Here is a 26,446-nt window from a genome sequence, read left to right on the forward strand (position 1 = left end):
GCTGGAAACAGTTTACTAAATGGAAACTAGGCTGTGCAACAAAATCTTTCTGAATTGCCATCCATTGGAGTTACAATTTACCCCACCTAAAAATGAAAAGCACGAATTTCATCTAGTGAGAGAATTAAAACAATCTATTGGTCAGTGAGATGTTTCTTGTCCTTCTTGCTCTGCATTTTGAATTGTTCCATGATCACTTTGGACTAAGCAGTTTGCTTTTAATAAAATTTGGTACCTGACTAAATACTACCAGGTTACAGTTTAAATTTGGAATAAATTCTAACATCTTGCAATAATGTGACAGTTGAAACAAAAAAAAAAAGTATTTCCTATTTGTTGAAAAACTGGGGGCAGAGGGAAGCCTGCATATTAGCAGAAACAGTTGCAAAATAAGACAGTATAACTGAAAATCCAGAGGAAGAGCAGAGGTTAACGATGGTTTAATGCAAGGACTGAAGCTATCTCGAGAGCAGCTTCTTTCTGTCTCACAGTTCTGCCTTCCATGGCGTCAGCCTCCTGGAGACAAGCTTCTTTTGTGGTATCAGTTCCAGATTTTCCAACCGTACCCCTACTCTGCACTGGAGATAGGGCTTCTAGCCTAGCACTCTGGGCAAGAATTCTAAAATTCACCTGCACTGCTAAGATCATCTAGGTCATCTCACCTCACCTCAGCTGGACTGTCACTGTTGCTGGGGAAAAGAAGATATGCCTGGTGTAAGGACTGCCGGGGAAGGAAATAATACCTAAATGGAAAAATCTGCCTATTACTAGAAATAAAAGGAAGGAGGGGGATTGCTTGAAAGCTGTGATGTAATTTTATGTGTCAATTTGTCCAGGCTATGATGCCCAGCTCTTTGGTCAAGCACGAGTCTGGATGTAGCTGTGATAGTATTTTTCAGAAGCGATTAAGGTAGGCTGCCCTCCATAATGTGGGTGGGCCTTATCCAATGAGCTGAAGCCTTTCAGAAAAATGAATAAGGTTTCCCAAAGAAGAAGGAATTCTCCTCAATACTTCAACGTCAGCTCTTCAGCCTTCAGCCTTCTGGATTTCAGACTTGTCAGCCCCCACAATCATCCTGCAATACCAAAAGCCAATTCCTTAAAAATCAGTCAATCTCTCTCTCTCCCTCCCTCATCCTCTTCCTCTCTCTAGGTATAGGGAGAGAGAGATAAAAAAGAGAATAGAAATTTCTTGCAATCCAGGACTACTACCATTTAAAATTATTTTCTCTGTTATTTATTTATTTATTTATTTTTCTATGTATAGAAACATATGGAAACATTTTACTGAAATGACATCATCCTGGATATACAAGATTTCCAAACTTATGAATCTTATCTTTGTCTCTTAATATGTTAAAGTGATCATTTTTCCATACCCTAAAATATTTTAATGTGATTTTTTTCAGCAGTTACTAAACACCTATCACATAACTATAATCCATTTAACTATTTGACTATTTCTGGGCTGTATGATTATTTCATTTTATTCTTTATATACACAGCCCTCTCTTCTGATGTGAGAAGCCAATGGGACTTTGCCTCTGGAATCTGAGATCTCTACCAGTCAGTATCAAAACTGTTACCTCTAAACTCATCAAGTTGTGTACATTAAACTTCCTTTTTTTAATATTTTGCACTTAGTTCCACTTGTCACAGGATGAAGCTCTATAAATAAACAGCATGCTGCCAATTCAATCTTTAGCCACAGTGAGTCTGACCTGGCTTCAAAAATATCACTATTCTGGAGCTAACCATGAAGATCTGTATCCACCATAAAGGTCTTTGTGACAGTGAGGTGGACTCCTGAACCCCACTCCTATGTTATTATCAGTATGAATAGCACACATTTGTTTTCGGGTAATATGAAATGTTTTGCCACTTGCCCAAAATTTGTTTAATCCTATAAGATCCTTATTAGAGTGGGGAAAAAAAAACCCAAAGAAAATAAAAGGAAGAAGAAGAATTATGAAGGGCCTTATGTGGACACTCAATAGAAACATATTCTGCATTCTATATTCACTCATTTACACCCCTAATTATGAGATTAAACTAAATATGCGCTCATGAGCAGGGAACAGAATGGATGTTCTTGGAGAACAAAGAAACACATGGTAGCGCAGCAAACCATGTTAGCATTTCTCCCAAGCACAACTGACTGGGCAGTTTCCGGGCCCGACTTTCCCACCACAGCAGATCCCACTTTCCATCCATTATCTTTACAGGAGGAGGACTGATCCAGTCCCCAGAGCCAGCGTGCACTCCCAGCAGCTGGATTTCTCTGAAATGGTTAAGTGGTAATTTTCCCAGTTACTCTTCTCAAGTTTTAGGTGGGGAAAACACATACCATGGAATGGTGATAATAATGGCAAGAGTTAATTTGTAGATTTGGTTAAATGCTATTTTAGCAATGCCTTGAAATGTAGCATATTATTAGTGTTTCACTGGTACAGATAGATAGTCATGGTCTTCAAGAAATCGATTTTTGGGTCTCCTGTTCTACTATTTTAATATGTTTTATATTTTTATTTATTTACTTATTTGCCATATTCTAGAGAGAACTTTTGCTTATGAATGTTGGGTTGTACTTTTAAGACTAAACTTAACCTTCCTACCCACATATTTCTGGGAAGCTAACGTAAGATTTTTTTGTGTGTGTGTGTGGCCTTTAGCATATCTGTAAGCTAAAAGACTGAAGAGACTTTTTCTCCTAGATGCTGAAAGATTAAAACTTTTGTATGTATCAAAATAACTATCTCACAATGAAGTTATATTAAACTGAGTTTTAAAAAAATAGATGAAGTTACAAAGTTACTGCAAAATAATACAATATAAGATTTAAATTTTAGAAAATAGATTCAGATTAAGACATTCAGGAGTCTGTTGTGTTCCTTTATTTATTTACTTATTCAATCATTTAGAGATAATTTATCATCTATCATGTCCCAGACACAGCTCTACACACTGGAGATAGAACAGTAAATAAAATGGACAAAAACTTTTGCCCTGATAGGGCTTTCATTCTAATGGAGAGAGAAATCCCTGCACTAAAATTAATTCCATTTTAATAATGAAGAGAACGCATAAGTACTTGAGATGACAACTAATACAATTTCACAAAACCATGATATAAGAAATGACAAGTTTAAATATCTATTTGGCATTATATAATTAAAGTATCTTATTTATGAGATAAATGGTTAGAAATGGAATTGTATGAAACCTAAAAATTAAACTGATAAATTATCTGCAGATTCTTAGTAAGTATAAGGTAAAGAATTGGAGAAAATGACATGGTATGAAAGTCATCCTTGCAAGGAGGGTGGAAAACTGGGACAACTGTAATCAAACAATAAGAGAAAGAAAGGAAGGAGGGAGGGAGGGAGGGGAGAGAGGAAGGGAGGGAGGAATCCCCATAACTTAGCAAGAACAGGCTTTGACATGTTGTTCAGTGAACAACATGAGGGATATCATGCCATCGTTTAACAATGCTCATGATTCCCAAAAAAGGGATATTCAGAAGAATTAGAAAACATTAACAATTTCTACAGTGTAATAAAAGAAAATAAATGCCTGGCTTGAACAACAAGGTTTAAGGTGTGAAAAGACAGAACACAGTTCAGAGAGGGTGTCTATCTTAAACCATAATCTAGACAACACTTGAAAATAAGAAAATAATAAACTAGTCTAAACACCCAATTAAAATTCTAAGATTGTCTGTTTGGTGATGCAATGGTAAGGTGATTCTTAATCATTTTTGTTACATTTAAATGTGATGCTATTGTGTTAATTTGTCTTTAAATGAAGGGATATTTTTTAAGACTGGCAGTTGTAGAAAGAGCTGCAGATTGAGAAATTAAAGCTACCATAAAAGCTGTATCTCCAAGTTCTCTTGAGCCTCATATATTGAAAACACCCATTAGTCATCTCCCAGGAATCTCTTCGGTACCTCTGACTTAACATGTCCTAAAATGAACTCTGCTCCTGCGTCCTCATCTCAAGTAACAGTTCCACCATCCTCTCAGACTGGGAAGCTACAAACCTAGAAATCAGTTAAGATCTCTCTCTCTCTCTCTCTCTCTCTCACACACACACACACACACACACACACACACACACACACACTCACACACACACACACACACACCCCACCCCACCCCACCCCACTAAAAACCAAACCATGTGTTTTGGTGATCTTTCCTCTCCATCACCAGGTCCTCATCAGCTTTCTTCTGAATCAAGACAGTAGCTGCCTGGCTGATCTTCCAAACTCTTGTCTCTCATCTTCCACTCCACAGTGGTGTCTAAGTCATCTTCCAAAACACAAACTTGGTCATAGACACCTTCACTCTAATATCAAGTTTGGCTTCCTTATGCCTACACACTCCTATAAGTAAAACATTTCTTATCTGACACATATACATCCATTTATAAATTATATAGATTTAAAACTAGTGCATTAATATATTGTACACATAAAAATATACCATAAAAACTGAAATTTTAAAATTGAGATAAAGATGAAATACTTTTATATTCTATTTCTTAATGGTAGACACAATATTTTGCTATCACTAAAATGTTATTTAGTAAGAATTTTGTGGTTAAATATGCTTCATAATTTCTGAAAGCTTTTATTACCTTGTAATAAAGCAATTTAAAATCTGGTTCTAAATGCAGTTTATTTTGATGTTTGGTTTGGTGGTTGTAGAGCTGCAAAATACATCTTACAGAGAACCACAGACACAAAAACTCATCACTGGATGAGTTTATGAAATTATGATACTCATTTTTTAAAATCATCCATGAATATTGCATGGGCTTTTGTAAAAATGTATGATATTTGTATTACTCATGTTAATTCCAGTATTTTAAAGTCATTTATCCATTTTGTGAGACTCAGATTAGTCAAGCTAGATAATATATAAATCCATTTAACCAGTTACCCCTCAATGTTGTGGATCTCAACGCTTTCCTCAGAATTCAATGTACCTGGTAAGTTCCTCTGTCTGTCTGACATACAGACCAAGAAAGGGCACCAAAGACAGTCCATATACTACTTATTAGTGAAGCCTAAGTACTTTCTCATAGTTTCAGATAGAAATCAAAGTTTTCACACTTTCCTCCTCACCCCAGTGTATCATCTCATACAACTCTAGAGTGTTCTCACCCCATTTTGGAGACCACTGTCCAATGTATTACATGCAATCATCTTAGCTGGACATACCCAGCCATTCTTCATATATACTCAGTGACCTCTCCATTCCACACACCCCAGCCTTCAGCCACATTGAACTTCTCATCATTCTTGAATCTCTAATCATATCTTTGCTTTCACATGCCCTTTCTGGGATACTCTGCTCACACACCCTGCCTCACCCCAAAACCATCCTTACCTGGTACATTCTTCTTCATCCTTCAAGACCCAACACAAATGAGAACTCTTCTCTTATGTTCTTTTTGACTGTCCAGTGTTCTTGTATGATTTTGCTCATATCTTTCAACACCTCCCAAGCCACACTGTGCACACATTTGTCTTTCCTTGTGCTGTAAGATCCGTGAGACCAAAGACCATTTGGGTAACTACAGAACCTAATAAAGTGCCCAGTTGAAAGCATCACAAAACCATTTGTTGAATAAATTACATCTTAGAAAGTCTGCTGCAATTTTAGATTTTGAAAAGCCAAAGAGAACCAAATGTCTCATGAGGAATCAAAGACCATTAGAAAGAAGATTCTGCAGAGACACAGGGAATCAATGACCTATTATTCTCACACTGGTTGACCAACTCATGGATGGGATATAGGGGAACTGCAAAGAAAATGCAGTTGGCAAGTAATGTGTAATAAATCAAGAATACCCTTCAATTAAAAAATAGTCAGCATTGTCTCCCAGAAGAGCCCAAGGTGAGACGGTGCTGATCCCACTGGTCCCTAGAAAGCTATTTGGGCTTTGGTCTCCACGAAGTTGCAAAAGAAAACCTTAAAAGATTTCATCTCTTCCCCTCAGAGACTGACTAGGTAAGTTTGGAAATAGCTTCACCCTTTAAAAATTACTTACTAATCAACAGTATATTTAATTAATTAAATTTGCCTTCAAAATGTATGGTGATTAAAAAATAGTGAATACAGAAGTAGTACAACCTTCTAAAACTATTCAATATCTGTTCTAAACAGCCATCTATAAATAATGTCTAATTTATTTCATTATATGTTTTTTTTAATGTGGTATAAAAATCAAGCTTATTATCACACAGTGGCTTACCTTGCATGTGCCAAGGTAACATTTTGCTCCTTTTGCTGTACATTAAGTAAAGCCTATGATGTATCCACCAATATATATTACACAATAAGCAATTTTCACTCTTCTGTTTCCTTATGGAGGCAGCAGTTTTTGCTAATGGACATAGATAGAAATTAGGGTTTGGTTGACTCATTTAAGGTCTCTTCTTAACTTCATCTATAAAAACATGATACCTTTTAGGTAAACCACAAATATTTACTTGGAAGAGCTCAAAGCTTTGATGGTGGTATTTTTTTTTTAATTTCAACACTCACTCGATGACAAAACACTGGAGTCATCACAATGCCATGATTCCTGTAAAGTTGTCATCTTATGCTACCTTTTATACTCATCTCGATAAATCCTATCATATCTTGGTAATGAACATTTCCATCTCAGTCCTACATGGTATTACAATACATTCATAGTGGTTTACTGCAGCATATCTTTTGAGGTTATGATTCATACTTAAGTGGTATCACAGCTTAGCAAGGACTGAGCTAAAAATAAGTCAGATAGAATGAAAAGTATTTGAGCAGTTTAAAATATTAATTGAAAAACTCTACCTCTCTTTTTTAATACCTCACATTAGATATTTGTGGCAATGTATGATTAAAGCTCTCAGAATATTAGCTTTAGGCAGATGCTGATGTTATGTAAAAATATTTATTTGGGAGCAGTTTTATGAGAGGTAAATGTTTCTAAAAAGAAGTCGCTGATGGATGTGGGCAGAGACAACATAAAATTGAGATCAAAAGCATTATTCAGTGTCCAGCAACATATTATAATAGCATTATAATATCTACATAGCATTTTAGAGCTAATAGCATTCATCAGTGCTTTATCTCTTTTAAGTACATGAAGTGTTGGGAGATGTCAGATGCAAGCTTAGGTGACAGAATCTCTACTATTTAGAGAAGAAGCCAAAAAACTTGTTGAAAAACATCATTTTATTTTTTCCAATTGATATGAGTGCTTTCTTCCCCTTGTTTATGGACTGGTTTTTACTCATTAGGCTACATTTCAACATTCCCTTGAAGACAAGAAAATTCTTTGTCAAGACAAACATAATTCAGACAATTATGGAGGGAAACCTGGGATAATTTGATCTCATTGAAATATTTCCTTCTTCATAGACACATATTCACTCCTCAAGTGGAGAATGACCATCATGATCATTAGTGGTTGGTGTGTCCTCAGGGTATAATCAAAGTGGAAGATATTCCTCAGCTCTGGTGTCAGAGAAGAGTTTAGATAGATGATCAATGCCTGGAGTCAACTGACTTTGGCTAAATCATAAGGTGACCCTGACAAGCAGAGAGAATTTTTCACTTTTAAGTGTCTCTCTACATAATATTGTATAATAACAATGACAATGCTTCTTGAAAGACTGAAGGGGAGCAACTCTGTCCCACAGAGCCTCTCTGGGTCGCCACAGATGGGGAAATAAGTCATTCTGGACACTTCTGGGTCTGCCAGGGAAAGTGGGTGGCAATTCCCTCTAGTGGAGAATGTCCCGAGCCCCTGTGTTCAATGGCTTTTATTGAAAGGGTTATCAATGAGGGCTAGGTAGTAGGAACGTACAGGTAATCTCATTACATCACTATGTTAATGTTTACAGAGAATAGGTGATGTTTGAGGAAGACAAAGGGCAGGAACACACCGATTAGCATGGGTCCGAGATGAGTAAACATAAGAGCACCAAGTGGTTTAGGGTCAGGGTCTATGAACCATGTAAATTTCCTTCCCAGCATGAGCTGGGTATCATAGCTTTGAGAGAAAAACAAAGCATGCTTCAAGGAATTTACTTCTAGGCCTGATTGCCCCCAGGAACCGCCCAATCCAGTTTAGGGCTGACTCCAGTATTATTTCAAGCCTGAGCCAGGCAGGCGGAGCAGAGCAGCCAAGAGATAAGGAGACTTCTTTCAGATAGAATGAGGGCTCTGGACATGGCAAAGCCGAGGAGTGAGGGTCTTTTGCCCCTTCTCCATGTCCCCCAAGTCCTTCCCTGATGGCCCCGATGCGACTGTGCCTGTCTTAGGTTGCCCCTGCCATTGAGGGATCTTACCCATCATTGATTAATCAGCCATCCTCCAGGCCAAGCAGGGTGATGTGAGGGAGGAAGGGAAGCCCCTGCCAGGGGGACAGGTTTTGTCTCCTCAGTGACCTATTTTCCCAAGGCCTCCTTGCTTAGCTCCAGCCTTGGGGCCCCCTAGCCTGTTGGCGAAGCTACAGTTCCTGAAACCAGATGGGACGGTTCCCAACAAGACTATACATACAACTGCGTACCTTCCTCTAGCTGGGGTTCCATGATCACCCACTACTATAACTAAGCTGTTTTCAATTTGATTTTTATCCCTCACCCCACCCCATGACAAATGGATCGCTGTGGCAGACATTACTTAAGTTCCCCAAGATTTATAATTTCCCATTCCTTCTGCGTGTATACCCCTTCAAGTTACATGATGGCCATGTGGCTTCCTTTGACCAGTGAAATGTGAGAAGTGATCTGTGTCAAATCTAGATGAAAGCATTATGGTTTCATGTACAGTTTTCCATACTCTTCCATTGCCTTGGTGTTCATGGAGGGGTCACAGGAATGAAGTAGTCTAAAACGTACCACCATAAGAGCTGCCCAGGAGACTTTGTAGGAGCAGGAAATTAACTTTTTTTTTTAAAGATTTTATTTATTTATTTTTAGACAGAGGGGAAGGGAGGGAGACAGAGGGGGAAACATCAATGTGTGGTTGCTGCTCACATGCCCCCTAGTGGTGGCCTGCAACCCAGGCATCTGCCCTGACTGGGAATCGAACCAGCGACCTTTTCCTTCGCAGGCCGGCTACTGCGCCATACCAGCCAGGGCTGGAAACTACTGAGCCATACCAGCCAGGGCAGGAAATTTACTTTTGTTGTATTAAACCTCTGAGGTTTTGGGGGTTTTTTTTGTTTTTTTTAATCTTCACCTGAGGACATTTTCTCACTGCCTTTTTTTTTTTTTAGATAGGAAGGGAGAAAGAGAGACACGCACATCGATGTAAAAGAGAAGCATCAATTGCTTACCTCCTGTATGTGCCTGGAGACCCGGAATCATACACCCCCAGACCAGGGACTGAACCCACAGCCTAGGTATGTGCCCTGACCAGAAATTGAATCCACAACCTTTTGGTTAGAGGATGATGCTCCAACCTTCTAAGCCACACCAGCCAGGGCAGCCACTGAGATCTTGATGGTGATTGTTACAGCAGCATAATCTAGTCCACCCTGACTGATAAAGTCTCACTAGCTCAATTCACATTGATCACCATTTATGCAGCAGCACACAGCTACATATGTGGATGATATACCAGTAAGCTGTTTTTATATGAGCTGACTCCAGTCACTGTTGAAGTCAAAGTCTCACAGAAATATCTGGTAGCAGCAGGAAGGTAGGAGGGATACTCATATGTGTCTCACACCCTTTTCAAGTTCCTGAAATAGGAGTAAAGGCTGCCCATTGCAGATAACCATCTTGACTTATCACCAAAGAAACATCAGTTTTATGGGAAGAGCTTAATTTAGAGCACTCTGAAACTTCTGGACTAGTGGGAAATTCAGTGGAAATGCCAAGCAAGTAATTTGTAATGCAGAAACAGGGCTTGGAAACAAGTTAAGAATGTAGGTATAGATTCAGAAGTAATCACACACTTGAAAATTAAACATAAGACATAAATAAACTTCCAAGGGAAATGGCAGAAAGTGAGAAAAATAAAAAGCCAAGAAATGATTCTTAAGAAACATTCATACTTGGGGAGGATGCAAAGAGAATTGATGAAGGGAGATATGAGAACTATGGTGACAATACCCATTCATTTTGAGAGCTAAGAATATCATATCTTCATTAATAAATTCATTGAAATTTAAATTTCAAGGTTTTTAATGAGGATAAAAAATGTACTACTCCTTAACAATTCATTTACTCTCTCAGATATTAAAATTGATTACCCATCTGACAGCCAGCTGGACATTATCTGTAATAAAAAGCAAAATTATTTTTTAATTCACTGTCCCAGAACTAATTTATCAAGATTTAAAGTTTTGCAGATGAAACAGGAGAACTTTTTAAAAAATATTTCAAAGTTCTTTAATTTAATGAATTAAATTATTTAATAAACACATTTTGGGATATATTTTCTTTGCAGTTTGTTTTGTGGGATTCCCCTGGTTAAACCTGAAAACTTCCTTTAGTTGTTTTACAGGTCCAGTTCTATATGCTGATGGAAGAAATTAATGACAAAAGAACAGATAAAAAAATTTTAAATGTTCAAATGGAAGTATGAGTATTGCTACTCAAAGTGTGATCCTCAAACCAGTAGCAATGACATTACCTGGGAGTATTATGCAGAATCTGAGGTCCAATCCCAGCCCCACTAAATCAGACTCGTGTTTTAATAAGGCTCCCTGGTGATCCCTCTGCACACTAAAATTTGGGAAGCACTGGGCTAAGTCACCTTGCTCTGCACACTTCACTTTAATGGACACTGGGAAAATGAGGATAATCTTTTCCTGAGTTGGAACTTGGGAGGGTGCAGGGAGGTTCTATGAGTGATGTGCTCTCCAAGGGCAAAAGGTAGGATTCAGACTACAGGTTCTTGCAGTTTCAAACGCTAGAGATCAGTAAAGTTTGGGAGCAATTCCAAAAGCAGCGGATATTGAGCTGCATCTTGACATTTTCTCAATTCATTTCATTCAAAATAGGTGCTGTTCCAAATGGACATGTGCCCACATCAATAATCTCTACTTAGATTATCCAGCCTGTATCCCATTTTCCAAATAGAATCCAAATATCAACAGCACCAAAAAGCAGATATAAAGCCTCAATAAAACTTTTATTGTTACCTTATTAATAATTGTATTATTCAGTTTAGAAATGTCTAGTGTAATTAACAATGTTCGTGACAAAACTAGTTTGCGTCTCATTATCAATTGTTCCCCAGGTATGGGTATAAACAAACTGGTGTATAAAGCGGATGCAAGTCGCTTCGTGTGCAGCCCCCACGTACAGGTACTTAATTTAACGTGTAGTGTGGCCTTTTCAAGCCCTTTCTCCAAGCCAGTCCGGCCTCCTCCCTCTTGGGTGTGGCCCAAAAGCCCAGCTCATTTCCCCAGCGAGCACTTTGTATCACCAACTCAGCCTAGGGTTCTAACCAGCATGCCACCTTCCAACTGTCCCGTCCGTGGGTCACCTTGAACCTACCTGGACCTCTCCTCGGCTGTGGTCTCCACCCTGCACCCCAGGAAAGGGGTGGTGGTTCTAGCCGGGCTCTCCTGGGGTGGACAAGCCAAGCGGCGGCGGTGGCAGACGGTGAGTCACGTGTGGCGGTGGGGGTGGAGCACGACCCGCCGGGTGGGTGGAGAAAACAAAGCCCCCAGCTGTCACTAGAGGAAGGAGGCCACAGCGCCGGAGCAGGTGAGTCAAGTGCATTTAAAGCGGTACCACCCTGGCGCACCCCGACACCCTTGCCATGGCGAGGTCCCTCCCAGGCCAGGCACTGGCCTCGCCTCTTTCTGCCACCCGGGGACTGCAGTCCGCCGGTGGCTGAGCCAGTAGGACTGGGGGGTCTCCAAGCGCAGCAAGAAGTTGTGCAGGGGTCTGCGCCGCGGCCGCGGGTGTGGTCCGCGGCGCTCTTGCGGGCCACCTCTCCTTGGGGTTCCAGCGCTGCACACCCCGGGAAAGGGGAGGGAGTCCGGACTGCCACGCTGGCAGAAGCAAAGTAGACTGGCTCGGGAGGTGAGGGCCGAGGACAGGGACACTTGGCTCTGGTGAAGAAGCGGATCTCGCGGGTGTGCACCCTCAGCGCACCAACCCAGAGACGCCAGAGTTGGGGCGCAGGGGCTGAGAGACGGGGGCGCCAGCAGGGGCTGCGCGCCTCGGTCAGACCAGGAAGTGCAGCACGCTGGCGCCCGCCCGCAAGGGCGCAAACCCTGGACCCCCACCCCCAACCCCACCCCAGCTGCTGCCCCTAGCCCTTCCCCTCCGTCGGAGACCGGCCCCACCACTCCCCACTCCGGCTCCCGCTCTGCCCCCGGCTCCTGGAACTCGATGTTGGGTCGGTGGGAAAGAGTTACTATGAGCCCAAGTGGTTCTTCTGCAGGGAGCAACCTTCGCGCAGGGCGAGGGCTACTCAGCGACCCCCAACACTGCTTCCACGAGAAATTCTTCAGTCTGCCCTTAGAAGGTCTGTGCGAAGACCAGAAACCCCACAAAGGGCCGGAGGAGGGGGTGGGCACGGAAAGACCGTCCCCTCTGAACCTGGAGCGCTCGGAAATGCAGACTTTCAAACCCCGAAAGAGCCAGTAGATTTGGTCACCCCTGAGTCACTCTATCAGTCCTATGCCAAGGGCCGGCCAGCGTGAAGGGCAAAGCTGCAACCTCGGAGGAAGGGGCGCTGAAGCCATTTGATCAGGAGGAGCCTTTGTCTAACCCCCAGTCCCCTTCTGCTAGTCCTCTCTGGGTCAGTAGCGCGTGGAGTAATTAATATTCCGAACATTAGCCATCCCTTCATCTCGGCACCAGCTAACACTACTCTCTCCTCCCTGAATGTTTTCTCCGTCGCTGGCTCACGTTCTCTTCTCCCCCTCCCCTTTTTGAGACGTGGTCCAGACCCTCTAGGCCAGAGGAGGTCACTAAGACGCACTGTAGTGCAGTCACGTAAAATCAAGGGTTAAGCGTTCAAACCTGCACCCGCCCGCCCGCCCACGGGGAGACGATAGAACTTTCTTGATTAGCATAGTATCTGCCCTGGGGCCGCGCTGCGTGGCCGAGGTTCCATCCCCACCGAAGTGAAGCGTACAGTCGCGTCTTGGTTAAGGTTCGGGCGCAGCACCTGCTCCTAATCTGAGAGGACCCAAGGTTTACAGCTTTGCCGAGCAAGACACTGGAATGAAACAGAACAGAGATCAAAAGGTAATCCAAAGAATGGCAACCTTTGCATTGCTTCCCTTGGACGCTAAATCTAAGCTGTGTTTTTAGCAAGCAAATGGGCACTGGTCCTTGTCCAGCCAGTGCCCCTGCTGGAAATGCCCGCATTGCTTTCCTAACGTTCTTTTCTGTCGAACTAATGAGGATATCAGGAGCTATGTGTCAGGAGATCTCCAATATAGACGGTTTGGGAGCCCACCAAGTGGTCATTAGGTAAGCTTAACTGGTAGATTTCTCTTCCGTGGGAAAAACGCTGCTTCTCCAAAGCAAAGTTTCCCAAACTTTGCTGTCAATTAGAATCACCTGGGAGCTTTGAACAATCCTGGTGTCCATCTGTCCTCCCAACCCAGTTAACTCAGTTTGCAGAAGAGAGCCAGGCTTCGGTACTTTGTTTTCATCTCTGGGGGATACCATTGTGCAGCAGAGTTTGAGAATCACTGATGCAAAGGAAGAATTCAGTGGCCAGCCTTTGCAGGCGTTGCAAGACAAGATGCCAGTTTAACTACTTAGGTGGGTGGGGGTAAGGACGCTGAAACTGGGGTGCCGCGGAAGAATGCCCTAGGGTGGGGACTGTCGTCTGTCAGCTTTGCTGGCAGTTGACACCTGCCACGTCGTTTCTCACCCTCTCTGCCTAGGGTCTGGTTCTCAGTGGAAAGATCGAAGTTCACTGTCAGTGCCTGGTTGCTGCATGGTTTTTAAGGTTGTTAAGGAGACGGGTAGAAACTTTCATTCCTGCGCTGACTCACGTGTCGCAGACAGTGGGGAAACCCGGCAGAAACTAACCAGGAGCAGTCTGGTGAGTCAGCAGTAGGCTGCGCTCCAAGGCGGAGCCCGGGAATAGGAAGTAATTACATGGAGTAGCTTATTGACACGCACAAACGCCACTCCTTTGAAAACACATTTGAATATCTGATCAGAATCTGTTGGCTTGTAGGAGCCTCTCCCTTTTCCAGCTCTCGTTCTACCTGCTTCAAATAATGTTCTCTCCTGTTAGAAGCGCAAACGCAAAGTCAATTAACTGGACGTCTTGTAATTTCTTTGGTATTGAGGCATATTTAAAAAACCGTTGGAGAAGTGTGAACTAGTTAGGGTAATTTCAATTGTGTGAAATAGGATGAATTTTCAATCCATAAATTTTGAATACGAAAAGTCAAATACTGTTTGATTACACATTCAAGAGTGGATTAAAGGGTCAATTTAAATAGAAATGGTTATACCTAACATTTTACGTGAAATTTTGTGTTTGCTATTAACCCGCGTCCTGCTTTAAAATGTATATATATATATACACACACTCACAGGGTCAGCCTAAATAAGATAACCCCTTTAAAGATGTAAACAAAGTTTACTAAATACTTATTTTTCTTATCTCACTACTACTTTTAGTTTTTATACATCTTCTTCCATTATTTTTTCTGTCACCACGACTCTCTCTACCATTGCCTAAATGCTTTCTCCCCCACCCCGTTTCTTGAGGAGGAACACCAGTGCCTAGCACACTTTCCATACTGTCAGCTATTGAACTTTGAACCTCTCCTAGCACTTATTTACCTTGCTCAGTGTCCTGTTGTCTTTGTGGGGCCTTTATGTCTGCAGCTCCCATAGTACAGAGGCTTTTATGTTATTCATGCTGCTTATTTGTTCTGAACATTGTCAGAAGGTGGGGTGAATATTTGTAAGCAGAGTATTCTAAGTGCATTCAGTTTTATTTTCCAAGACAGACATTCTGAATATGTAGGAGCCAAAGTTCTGTTACAATTCTTTTTTCCCCCCAGAGTTCAGCTTTTTATTGAATGTGTTACAAGGGAGGATTAGTCAAGAAGACCAAAGCCTGTGTCATCATCCGATTCCTCAAATTCTCCTTTCTTGGCGTCCACTTTCTTCCCCTCGGCCGGCCGGGGCAGCGCTGGGGGAGGGGGCGGGACCTCCTGCCGGCGCAGCAGTAGCTGCTGGGGAGGTCCACCAGCCCCGCCTTTGCAAATAAGGCTCCAGATGTTGACATTGGTCAGAGCCGTTGCAAACAAGCCTGACCAGAAAGGTTCAACATTCACACCAGCTGCTTTCGCGAGGGCATCGATCTTATCCTTGCCCTCTGTCGCCTTCCTCAGTCACCTTCATCATCGTGCAGGATAAGGGCTGGTAGATGCAGACGGAGGCCCCGGTGGGCGCGGGTGCTGGGCAAGCGCTGCCAGGAGAGGTGCTGGCCGCTGGACGGAGCGAGGGCCTCACCCCAACACGGCCTTGCCCCCGCCCCCCAAGGACTAGACACCTTAGCAGCAGCTGGGGAGCCTATTACAGTTCTTAGGGGCTATAAAATGGCAGCTCACTTGTTCACTTACATGTTTACACAAAACAATTTAGCATTCTGAGCATAACCAACAATTGTTATAATACTTACATCACAGAAGTTCACTCTGTACCTGTTACTGGGGGGTGGGGGGAACACCTATCCAATTATGTTGTTGCCTAAAGAAATTCATTAGCTAGGAGAATTATTTCAGAGTAGGACGAATAGCGAGTTAATAGTTAAAGAACTTTTATTGTCATCTGCCTACTGCTTTCGTTAAGATAGCACAAGTATATTTAAATAGCCAGCATATTTAAAAGTGGGAAGTTGGATATATTTTTTTATGTATCACCAAAAATAAATGTTAAGAAAAATTTTCCAAGGCCAAAATGATGTAAATGCATTCATTTTCACTTCTGCGTAGCTTAGAAAAATGAATGGATGTGTACTTCTGAAATCCCAGCCACTTTTATTGGGAGGTATAAGATACTGAAAGGCTGAAATATAGACTAGAAAAATGGGACTAACCCAAATGGATCAGAAACTGTCCCCCAGAGGATGGTGTATACCAGCTCTGTAATGTTTACAAGTAGGACAAAAGGGGGAAGGTAGAAAGAAAGCCTGTCTATATCAACTTGAGAAGCTCTGAGGTTTTTGAGACCCGATGAGAACTGCCCAGTTTTATTACCTAAAATTTATACAGCCTTTCAGTCTTATTAACATATCAGGGCCTAAGCATAATTGGGTAAATAGTATTCCCAGATGCCAAATAACACAAGAAAGTCCAAAAATTAAGTGATTTTTCAAAGTGGCAATGCCAAGGTGAGAAACCTGGGGTACTGATTCCTTTTCCAGTGTCAATTACATCATAGGACTTGTTTCTTGACTAGGTTTTGATATAATCTTGCCTGGAGGCTTTGGTGAGACCAGTTTAGTTCAATTATCTCCTCCCTCTTTAAAATGGGAGAAACTATTCACATTATGTCATGCTATGTCCCTAACTTTATTCTTAAATAACCTTTGGACGAGGCCAACCCCAAGCATTCTGAGCCATAGTTAGCTTCTTAGATAACCAAAGTAAGTTTTAAAATTTTTGCTCAAGTCATAAGTAGCAAAGCTCCCTTTAAAGGTTACTTCCACCAGCCAACAAAAGCTTAAGTGCCCCCCATCCAGCATATTTTCTAAATGGCCCTCTGACTTAATCTTTCCACATCTCCTTCACAGCGTGTTCCATCTATGGGAGGCTCTCTGCAGTATCCACCTGTTGGAGAGCACAGAGATTAAACCCAGTTCTCGTACATATTCCATCCTAAACATTTATAATTAATTTATGCTCCTCAATCAGAGAAATCTGGCTATAGTGTCTCAAATCTGTTCATTGCACAAAGTTTTTGCTCCAAATTTGCACCCATAAATTTCCAGGAAAGTATACAAAATTGTGATTTGTTGCAACAGAGCTTTATAGAATAGAATCAGTGAGAAACTTGCTTCCAACAAACCTAATAAATCTACATGCTTTGAAATTGACTACTGATAAAACTTTGTACAGTGCCATTAAGCTCAAGTTGACTTGAAGCCCATGGCTCCAACTGTTTCGGGGATCAGCAAACTGTGGCCTCGTGTCTGTTCCTGTATGGCCCATGAACTAGGATTGGTTTTTATATATTTTTAATGGTTGAAAACATGTCAAAAGAAAAAAACTATTTGGGACCCTTGAAAATTACATGAAACCCAAATTTCAGCATACAAAACAAACTCGATTAAACAGAGCCATACTTACTTGCTTACATCTTGTCTAGGGCAGCCTTTGTGCTACCTCGGCAGGGTGGACTGTTGCACCAAAGGCTATATATGCCACAGAACTTAAAATATTGGCTGAATATTTACAGACAAGGTTTGCAGACCCTTGATTTATTCCATTTCAACATATTTCAGTTCTGAATGCAAATTTGCTCACTTAAAGCCTTAGTCTGCTTTCAGTGTTTTCCACTGTAGAAAAGGGGGGGAAATTATTTTCACACTAATCACTAAAGATAGTTTAGTTTCATACTCCTCTTTTGTGTGTATTTACTTTGCAAAAGCAGCATCTTTATAAATGCTACATAAATGAGTTTGAGTGATGGAGTTCATCTTATAACTTCTCTGCCTGAGCAAGCCCAGCAGTACAGTGCCAACGCACACTGAGCTCTGGCACTGTTTCCGGAGCTCCATAGAGTGGGGGACACACTCTTGCCAACAAGCTCAGGGTGACACTTGCCTTAACTCTTCAGCAGTAGCGACTTCCTTTTTCTACAACCTGCGAGGGCATTTGTACACTTGTTTGTTTTAGGATAGGAAGGCATAATTTAAGGATTTATTCAGATTTAGAAAATTTTCATTGACTGCCACTTCATACTGCTGACTTTGGAAATATCACTACTCTTCTAAAGTATATACTTAAGGTAAGTTGCTTGCTACTTATAAAGGCAGTGATCATTAAATAATAAGTAGGTATACATATAGTCACTTACATCACTAAAGGCTGACATTATGCCATGGACAATTTAGTTTGAAATTTTCAAATTTAAAAATAGACCAGATTCTGGTCTTCACATTATTTGCCTTCTGCCCAGGGCTGGACAGATTGCTATCATCAAGATTCTAAAAAGAACAGAACAACAACTACATTGATAGGAACCTGTCTTAACTTTTTTTTTCTTTCTTGGTAAGCGTTGCCTTTCATAAAATTTCCTTCAGTTAAGAGAACTTCCTCTTTTTCATGACTTGTTAATGCCACAGACCATTTGCAAATGAGTGTCACTTAGATTAATAGAGCACCTTTAAGGTTTATATATAACCAGTGTCCTCTTCATCCCTTCCAGAATCAGTGCCTGCAATTTGAAGACCACAAAATAAAAAATAAAGAGTTGTTTTTTCATTAAATCAAGCAATACACTATACCTAATGTAACAAAGTTTGAGGTACTTGAGATCAGCTAAATTACTTCTGAAGACAAAGGGAAAAAAGTGTGTTTAATCCCATTCTAGGACTGTTGGTAGTAAGGGCATGTAGATAATTACCTCCCAAGGTAACTTGGCCCAGTAGTGTTCCTAAAGCGGGGAGGGGACACAACTGGAGACGGATTGTATAACTCCTGTGCTGACTGAGTGAGGAACCAGCTAAAGTGGAAGTAACTCCCTCCCCCTTATCATAATGTAGATTTCACATTCTTACTAAATATATGTTAATACAGCTTATACAGTACATACAAATATCACTTGTAGCTCTCTCCACAGTAGTTCCTAAATTAGGAACTCATTGGACTTACTACATTTTCACCAGAGTAGGGAATTCATCATTGCCAGTTGCTTAAGCAGGGACAGATCTTGGCTCCAACTTAGAATTAACCATAAGCACCACGGCAGAAATGACTATTGGTATTTGAAGTTGGTAGAAGAAGGGAAAAGAAGAAGGGAAGAAGAGAAGGAAAAGGCAGGTGGAAAAACTAGATGATTCCTTTTAGCTTTGCTAAAGTATATGAAACTTCCTAGTTGTTGTACACATACAAGGGAAGTCAGAGCACTAAATTCTACCCTCTTTAATGTCTGGTCAAGGCTGCTTTCAACAAACTGAAACGAAAGAGATTAGAAGGTGCTTGCAACTACCTTACCTGTTCCTTACTTCTTTCAAAGATAACCTTAAATCCAATCAACTTGCCAAAATTTGATCTACTAATAAGAACCTTTAATGAGCCTAACCAAGAAACCACAGTCTCCATTGCCCCACTAAACTTCTTCAGCACTAGACAAAGAGAAAAACGTAGAAGAAATCTTCCTGATTTGCCCACCTGGTCCTTCCTGGGAAAGGAAGCTGTTGATAAAAGCCTCTTGCTAGCTTTACTTCCAGCTAGTCCTCTATTTTTTTTTTTTTTAAGTGTGGTCTTCTGGGCACAAATCCCCTAAAAGGAGTTTCCACAAATCAAAGTGGTAATAACCAAGTGCTCTGTGTGATACAAGCAAATCCAGAAAGCAATTCTCAATGGTTAAACAATACTTTCAGTGGGTCTTAATACTCCACCCCAGCATCTACTTTTTCAGCACTTCAAAGTCAGTTAGAATTTGGGGTCTAGGGTTGCCAGGTAAAATAGACATCAGCTAAATCTTAATTTCAAAAATTTCAGTGATTTTTTTAGTATAAGTATGTCCCATATACTACATGGGATAGATTCATACTAAAACAATAATCTTTTAATCTGACTTAATCTTTAAATCCAAATTTCAGATAAACAGATTTTTTTTAAAGTGTAATTATATACCATATATTGAACGGGACATACTCATGCTAAAAAATTTTAATCTTTTCTCAAATTTAACTGGGCATTTTATTATTTCAGGTGATTGTTAGTTGGGAGTTTTCATTTTCTCTTTTTGTTTTTGCTAAATTTTGTAAACCTGCTCTTCATAATGAATCTCAAGAAGACTATCTTTCCTGGTATGTAAAATATCTTAATCTGAGACTACATCTCTGGAATAATAAATACAAAAAGTCTGAGCTGCCTCCACCTACTAAAGAAAAAACAATCAAGTCATACTTGAAGTTTTCTGCACAACTTACTTAAGAAGGTAAATAAAAAATAAAACCAGAACTAGAAAATTAACAATCTTTTTACTTCCTAAGATGTTTTCAGGTACTTTTTATCCTTTCAAAACTTTTTAATATAATAGATACACCAACGTAAGAAACGTCCAAACTTGTAAGAGTTTTTATTAGTTTATTTGAGCCAAGCTGAAGACAATTGCCGGGAAGTAAAATCTTAAGGGATTGAGAAAATGCTTGAGAAAATGGCAGTTTTACCACTTATTTTATATGTCAAAACCAAAGGGAAAGACGTTAAGGGGGTTTACATGAAATTCATTGATGATAGATTAGGGAGGCAGGAGAAAGCAAGGTGGGAAAAGCTCTAGGATTAGATAAAAAGTAAAAAGAATAGACATAATCCTTTTACTTAGGCGGGTGGAGATAGGCTAGGTAACAGTTTACAATTAACATGATAATAATGACAATGAGGGGATTTGTGGTCTTTAGCTCTGGTACGGGGACTGTTGCTCTGAGGGGAGGGGGGATATTACTTTGATATTCCGAAAGTATATTCTCAGGTTTGTTATCTTAAATGCAAAAAGATGACAGACAGGCTCCGTTAGGTGAAGATTGATTGGTCTTTGTTAGGGAAAAAAAATACCGCCCCAGGATATGACTGCCCGCCTAGAACTGCTTTTAGTGAGGAAGTTTTCATTTCACACCATCCTCTGTCCTCACTTTAGGGCTCCGAGTTTGTAAGGCTCGCCATGCAGGCCTTCCCTGAACTTGTCAGGTTTAGTATGTGGCCGCTTTTTCTTCCACAGATACCTCCATGGGTAACAGCTTAAATGCAGAAATTTGAGAAACCCGCCAACGAAGTGCATGTTGCCGGTCCACATAGTTGACGGGTAATGCCACTCAAGTTCAGCCCCACGTGACTCCAGTGATGCCTTGCTAGTCAAGTGTGATCACAGGACCTTCATTAGCATCACCTCCAAGTGCCTTAAAATCAGAATGCCGTGCTGTACCCCAGAACTTCTCAATCAGAATCTTCAATGAGACCCAAAGGTGATTCATTTGTACATTAAAGTTTCAGAAGCCCTGAACTAGAAGATTCAGTTTCTCACACAGAAATCGGTCTTTTTGTTGAATACTCTATTCAAATAATCTTTCATAAACTCTCCTTTAACACCTAAAAAGGAATAATTTCTTTTGATCAAATAGCTTCAAGATATGAAATTATTGTGTTTCTATTTTACCCATGAGAAAATCCTAAATGACCATTTCTAATATTGTTTTATATAACAAAATAAGAAAAATGGAAATTTGAAAATGACTCTCAAGGACTAACTTGACAGCCTATTATAAATGAGAGTCTGAGTTGCTCTTGATTAATAGCGTATAATTTAGGTGGCACGTCCTTCCTGGCCCTGAAATCACCAAGTCTCTTTCATGCTTCTTTATTTCATGTTGTAACTTACACAAGAATATTCATGTGCCAACACCACACATTCATACATTTGTATCCCTAGGTTCCTCTGAAACTGAATAAAGGGCATGTGTTTGAGCCTATGGCAAATTCCAATCTACTCTTGTGAAATTTTAAGCTTTAAAAAGTCACTTTAAAAAAGTTCCATAGATTTAAATTCCTTTTGAGTTAAAAAAAACAAAAAACCAAAATACTTCACTTCTTAATGCCAGCCTGCCTGGGTTTGTTTTTTGTGTTTGGGTTTTGTTTGTTTGTTTGTTTGTTCGCTTGTTTTTAGACGTTATATCATAGAAAGAATTCTGGAATTGGAATGAGAACAACAGAAATCCTGATATTTAAAACTAGTTCTGCTGCTGCTACCTGGCTGGGTGACTTTGGAGGTGTTACTTAAACATCCTTCATCAAATCCCTCCAATCGAGTTTTCTCATATGTCAGGTGGAGACAATAGGCCTGGCATTGTCTCACCAGATTCTTGTAAAAATCAAATTAGGTAACATGTGTGTGGGCCTTCATGATGACTATTACGTACAGCGATGATTTGCTTAGTGATTAGCTTTAGCCAGGGTTTACAGTTGACTAAATATTATGATGTGGTTTCCTGCCACATGCCTAATTTGGAAAAAGGCGATGTTAATTTTAACAGTTCTATCTATGCACTGGGAATGGAACCATAGAGCACATGTCTAATCAACACCTAGCTGGTGCCGTATGTCCAAGGCAACTACAACTTTCCCTTTTGCTCCTTAGAAATGTAATGTTCTGGCTGGGAACAGAGACTTGCTTCAGGGCACCAATCAATGAATTCCTCACCAGGGTGCCACTCATTGCTCTGTGAAGTCAAAACACAGAAGGGTTGGTTGGTTTGTCTGTTTTGTTTTCTCTAGAATTCTACACAATTCCTCCTGTATTTTTCCCAAGGAAAAATTATTAATGGATTACATGCTTCTAAATATGTTTAATTACTCAATTCTTTTTATAAAATTACTCCAATGATGCCTTCAATATAAAATATTACTCCTTCAGTTATTTCATTGACAACAGATTTTCATGCAGCCATCATAACCACTTCATCACATAATTGTTGTAATAAGTTATTAAGTAGTGTTGTATCTTATCCAATCACATAATCCCAAAGTTGAAGAAGCTGCACGGTCATTTTGGTAAAAGACACCTCAGGGCAAAGAATTCCCCCCACCAGAACATGGAGGAGAAACTTATTCATGTTTTTGTTGTTGTTTTAATAAATACAACATAAATTCATTAGTGAGAGTCTGAAAAAGATGAGGGTGGGACATGAGGGGACACATTTTCAATATTACCACCTTCACACAATGATTGCAAAAACTATTTTCAATGTTGTATAAACTTCTTATTGTCTGTATTCACATTTAATGATTTTTCACATAAAAAATCTTCTTAGCATGTTGGATGTTGTTTCCCATAGCCAACATAACATTTCTATTGGGTTAGCCAAAAAGTTTTAGCTTTTTTTGTACAATGGCTCTAGTAGTGTTTAGTTGTTTTTAACTTCATTCGAAACAATTTTGTTAGACTGTGTTGTGACAACTGTCATATCATGTATTTTTTTAAAAACTTCAAAATTGGTCAGTTTTTGTGCGGCCATTTTAATATTGAAGATGGAAGAAAATACACAAAATTTTCAGCATATTATGCTTTATTATTTCAAGAAAGGTAAAGACAGAACTGAAATGCAAGAAAAAAAGATTTGTGCAGTGTATGGAGAAGGTGCTATGACTGATTCAACACGTGAATAGTGGTTTGCAAAGTTTTTTGGTACTATTACATTTTTGCCAATTAATCCTTTGCTGTGGGGCTGTCTTATGCATTGGAAGATGTTTAGCAGCAGCCCTGGCCTCTACCCACTAGAAGCCATTAGCAGGAGATAGTTGGCATATTCAAAATACCCAAATCAATAAAGTTTTTGATGAAAATGAAAAATGCGTCTTTTATGTTATGGAAAAAACATAATGGACTTCTTGGCCAACCCAACACCTTCAGTTGTTTTTGGCACATTCTTCTGCTGGGGATTTCTTTGCCTGGTAAGTTTAAGCTCAGCCTTATTCAGGTGTTAAATTTTTATCTCAGGTGTTAATTCCTCTAGGTCCTTGCTGCTCAAACTGTCTCCATGGACCAGTAGCATCGGCATCACTGGGAGCATCTTACAAAAGCTCCAGATCCACCCCAGACATTCTCAATTGAAACCTGTACTTTAATAAGATCTACAGGCATCAGTCGTTATAGGTTAACATTTGAGAAACATTGTTCTGGAAAACCTTCATTGCCTCCCTAATTATTGCCTTCCCCAAACTCCCACTGGCCCACCCATTCAGAATAGGTTAGGAGGCTCGTGCTGGTTTGCCTTCAATTCCCCACACGTGGGCCTCCCCAGCACATAAATTGGTTGGAGATGGGTACTGACTTAAGTCATTTCCCCCTTTCTTGGTCCTTGCTCTGTGCTGACCTGTTAAGAGTTTGCTTTTTAGAATTGTTTCATCATTTTCCAACACCACTGCTTTGTAGGTGAAGAGATACAGATGACAGTTTACTTCCGTGCTGGGAAGTGGGGTTCTAAGGTAGGACTGTTTTGGTCATCGGTCTGCAGTTTTCTTTTATTGTAGGTTTCACTATGGCAAACATGGGGAGGGGTGGGGATCCTTCTCTCTACAAATAATTTCTGAAAACCCACTGCTGGAACTTTGTCCCTTTTGCGTTAAATGTTAATATCTGTTAAACACCAGTATCCCTGGGAGGAATTGCACGTTTCACTTGATGTGAAGGTTGAGCAGTAGGCAGGTTTTGGTAAACATTTGGGAGACACACAGAGATAATGGTACAATACTGCAAAACAGCTTTAACAGATGTTACCATGTTTTTTACATTAAATCATGCCATAGGCCATTTTTCCATTAAAAAAAAATCACATTTCTTATCTATAAAATTTCAGGGCAGGACTCCACCCCGCATTTTCGCATTTTATCCAGACTTGTGTTCAAAACAAACCACTGACACCCAGGGATTCCGCCCTTCCCACCCCCAGCTATTTGTTTTAAAATTGTAGGCAAAGTGCACTGATGTACTCCTATGATGATGTTTCTACACTCATATTAAAACTAAACAACAGCTGAACTCCAGAGAGTTTACAGGGTATTCAGCAACCACTTGGCCTTTTCATTGTGGAAGGAGTATCTTGTGAACTTGGGGATGGAGAAGCGGATGGACAAGCTGATGGAGGGCGGTTCAGCCAGAGGCTGCTATTTTGAAGCAGCAGGAGACTGATGAGGACTTTGAAATCAAAATGTACCCAGAAACAAGACACGTCTGTCCTGCAGGGCCCTTGTTTGTCTTATGCGAAAGGAGAGAGAGGCTCCTGGTACTGCTCACCAGCAATAGTTCTCACAATTAGCCACACAGGCCACAAGGAGTATAATTATATTCAAGAATGTGTGGCTTCCGCCCATTTCCAGTCTTCCACTGTACTTACTCCTCACCAAGGACACCAACTCCAGTGTCATCATGACTCTGAGTTAGTCAGGTTTATCTCTTGCGGAAGCATGTATTAGGTTGTCTTTCTGTCCCGAACTGCTTCTCCAAGTGTTTGTGGTGATGCTATTCATGGTACTTTGCCCAGACCTGGGACTTCGGGTGTGGTTTTGTATGTCAGTTGACACCTTCAGAGTGTACCTCGTTGAGCAATCCGACGCAGGCGAGCCATGCAGAATGGGTGGGACAATTGCTGTGTTCTATACCCTGTAGCATCCAGCCTGAATCTACTTAGTCATGTTTTTCTGTGGGGCTCATGGCCCATCCCAGTGGAGATTTTTAATAACATATTCTCTTGTGAGGCTTAGTGGTGTTTTAAGGGTTGCTCTTAGAATCTGAAAGCCATGTGCATTTTTTGGTTTGTTTGGTTTTTTTCTTCCCATATTTGGGGGGTTTGTTCTAACTGTTAAATCATTACTAGCCTTAGGCTTTTTTACTCCTTTGCTAATTTTGTATGACTGGTGGAAAGACTTACACACCTTTTTTGACTTCTCTCTGAAAAATGGCAAATATTTGTTATTAATGGCCATGAGTAGAAGCTCTAGAGATTAAAAAATTAAAGGAACAAGTTAAAATTATTCCAAGTATAAAGAGTTAGAGAAACAGTAGTCAAAGAGAAAGCAACATCTACCAAAATATCCAAAAGAAAAGTAAGCATGAGTTAAGACAAAGTTTGTCTCTAACTACTCCCCTTATTCAAATAATGATTTTCTCTTAAACTCTCTGCAAGTTAGTCACAACATCGTTCTTCTTGTTCTTATTATATTTAAACTGATTGTCCAGGGACCTGGTTCTCATCCCAGCTGGGCTTAAAGTGCCCTGCAACACACCTCAATTCACCTGTGGCCTCTATGACCTCATTAATGAAGAGGTTATCTTATCTTCACCTATCCTTTCCCCACAGCTTATATGAGGGTAAAATACAGGGTCCAGCACAAATAATGTCCCTTTTTAATACAAAATCACACGCACGTAATTCTGTAACATAATAATATCACACTCAAGCATACCATATGACATTTTAGGTAAATGTTCAAACTGAAACTATAAATTATTACACCCATATTATTACCCTACCAACCACGCTCAGGCAGGCCTTATTTCTGCCAGACCCCATGCAAGAGAAAATGCCATGGGTACTGTATTTTTTTTCTTTGGAGAATCCATAAATTCTTCAAAACATAAGGAAAATATAGTTTTGATGGTCCACTGGAATTACTTAGTTAAACTGGAATAGAAAGAGTAGGGATAAAATTCCACTTAATGTGTGGAGAATGCTGTAGAAGCTCCTTATGATATAAAAGTAGTGCG

At 40.4% G+C, this 26,446-nt stretch overlaps 1 protein-coding gene across 2 annotated transcripts in view; it reads left to right on the forward strand.

Moving 5' to 3' along the window:
* Nucleotides 1-11,689: 11,689 nt before the first annotated feature.
* The window catches only part of MAPRE2 (microtubule associated protein RP/EB family member 2), a 141,144-nt gene continuing 126,387 nt past the window's right edge, over nucleotides 11,690-26,446 (forward strand). The window contains exon 1 of one of the 2 annotated variants that reach the window (XM_054583523.1): nucleotides 11,690-11,728. The gene's annotated coding sequence lies outside the window, so the exon portion shown is untranslated. Of the gene's footprint in view, nucleotides 11,729-13,998; nucleotides 14,037-26,446 lie in introns of those variants that run through there. The other variant, XM_054583520.1, reaches the window with a different exon arrangement.

This window comes from Pteronotus mesoamericanus, unplaced genomic scaffold, assembly GCF_021234165.1.
Source record: "Pteronotus mesoamericanus isolate MK-2021 breed Mesoamerican mustached bat unplaced genomic scaffold, CSHL_Meso_final contig_74, whole genome shotgun sequence".
Classification (NCBI taxonomy): Eukaryota; Metazoa; Chordata; class Mammalia; order Chiroptera; family Mormoopidae; genus Pteronotus; species Pteronotus mesoamericanus.